Source organism: Cupressus sempervirens, chromosome 3 (genome assembly GCF_028749045.1).
Source record: "Cupressus sempervirens isolate cs-2001-9-10 chromosome 3, ASM2874904v1, whole genome shotgun sequence".
NCBI classification, from domain to species: Eukaryota; Viridiplantae; Streptophyta; class Pinopsida; order Cupressales; family Cupressaceae; genus Cupressus; species Cupressus sempervirens.
Genome location: NC_143120.1, coordinates 81,051,649 through 81,053,852, shown reverse-complemented (window position 1 = coordinate 81,053,852; position 2,204 = coordinate 81,051,649). Strand labels below are relative to the sequence as shown.

Genomic DNA, 2,204 nt, shown 5'->3' with positions numbered 1-2,204 from the left:
CTTTTCACTCACAGTTTTCTTGATATAAATATTTCTATGTACACTAAAGCATGCATTTGTAATAATATAATGATGTAGATACAAGTGCAGGCCAACAAGGTGGCTTTGGAGATGGCTTACCTTCAAGAGCTTCTTAATCATTAGGGCGATGCCCCTTGTCTGGTTCCCAGAGTACCTCCAGATGCCTTGGTTGATACCACATCGCCTAGAGGCCACTGCCACGGGTGCAGTTCTTTGGGTCGCTGCTCGCATACACCGCATTCGCAGGCTTCCTGCCACCACCCTTCTAGTGATGGCGATGGTGGTTGGCATCGCTGCTTAGTTTCCCCGCCCTGTGGTGGCACAAGTTGGTCCCTGGGCCTGGTGGCTCCTCCTCTTGAGCCTCAGCGTGTGGTTTCTGGAAAATGGTCCTTTCGCCTGGAATTGACCATCTCACCTCCACGACCTAATACCAAGGTTGCTAACTAGGCCCTTGATGATGCTGCTAACGGTTGGACTGTTCTCAACCCGCCTGCCAATCCCAAGGATGACTAGGGATTTCATGTCAGGATGAACCACCCCCTTTAGGTGGCACTGCTTTAGCTGCCTAAGAGTTGCTTCTATATTTTTTTTGATGAATAGTTGTTGATCATGTCTTTGACCGTATGAACTCTCACAGGATGATCTTGTATCCCCCGATCTTTTTTATGAATTGTAATTTTAATATATTATTTATTAATAAAAAAAAACTATTCGTCAAAAAAACAAAAAACTTCATAATATTAAAATATATTTATATTTAATCTTGAATTTCCTATATACCTACCTCATGAACCTAGTCATATATAATAAATAAATAAGCTAATAACTAATTTAGATGCGAAGGTTGACTCTACATTAGGAATTCAAATCAAAACACGTCTCTCTTTGTATGCGCGGCTATGGAACGTTCGTTCCAGATAGATTGGATTCGCGAAATACATGAGGCACGCTTAAAGTCCACATATTAGACTGGAATTTTATATTTCAACTTCTTTATTTCCATATTTTTAATACGGCGGAATACAGAACATGCGTACGAACCAACGCTAACGCGTCTTTACAAGTTCGTAATGCTTTCTGTCGTCAATCGTCGCTTCTTCCTTGCAAAGCCCCTCAACCTTGCTTTCTGCCTCTTATAAATACGACCTACTCCTTCAACGAGATCCCATCTCATCAATATAATCAGGGTTTATACAAGATATCTATCGCTCTTTTTACTGTCCGATCAATTATCGTTTCCGCTTTTTATATATTCAGAGACCAAAACCACTTTTCCTCTCTCTTAACTTGAAATGGCTGATATGAACGAAATTCGAAGAGTATATCAACTACTACAGAAAAACGGCGATGGAGCCGTTACAATCCATGAAATCTGTCTATTCACAAACAAGCTCGGAATAGTAACTTTGGAAGAAGATTTGAGATTAATTGCGCGGAACGAAGGTGCAAATGATGATGATGATAGCGATCATAATCATGGTCTTCAATTTGAAGAGTTTGTTGATCTGTATAACTTCATCTTCAACCGCGAACAAGGCGAAGAAGAGAACGAGTCAGACGATTTGTTGGAGGCATTTAAAGTTTTTGATGAGAATAAAGACAGATATATCAATTCTGAAGAGCTGCAACGAGTGCTCTCCATTCTGGGATTGATTCCAAATGAGCAAAAACCAGAAGAGTGCCAGAAAATGATATGCAGATTCGATTCAGACTGCAATGGAGTCTTAGATTTTGTGGAATTCAAAAATATGATGTGTGCGCCTACTGTCTCTCCCTGATATTCCTGCCGTATATTCCATTAACTCATTTGTAGATGACATATATTGTCTGTTAATAATATATCTCATTCTTTTGTATTCTTGAATAAAACATAGACGTTTTTTCATTAAGACGAGAGACATTTAGAGTTGTATAAAGGATAATGAAATATCTGTGTTCATAAAACTTTTCCAATCTCGATCCTTCTCTGTAAACTTGTAGAATTATAATTTTTGGCGAGCACATCACTGTCGTAAAAGTGTATTCTAATTAAAACAGAGCTGAAATAGAAGGGAGAGACACATTGAATACAAATCTCATATTCTCATTTCATTTTATAAAACATTGCGAATAATCTGTATTCATAAATACCTCTCCTATCTCGATCGTTCTCTGTAAACTAATGGAATCTTAATTTTCATGCA

At 38.5% G+C, this 2,204-nt stretch overlaps 1 pseudogene; it reads left to right on the top strand.

The window, feature by feature from the left end:
* The first annotated feature begins 1,203 nt into the window (after nucleotides 1-1,203).
* LOC149564877 (calmodulin-like protein 2 pseudogene) lies at nucleotides 1,204-1,892 on the top strand (annotated as a pseudogene).
* Nucleotides 1,893-2,204: the final 312 nt, after the last annotated feature.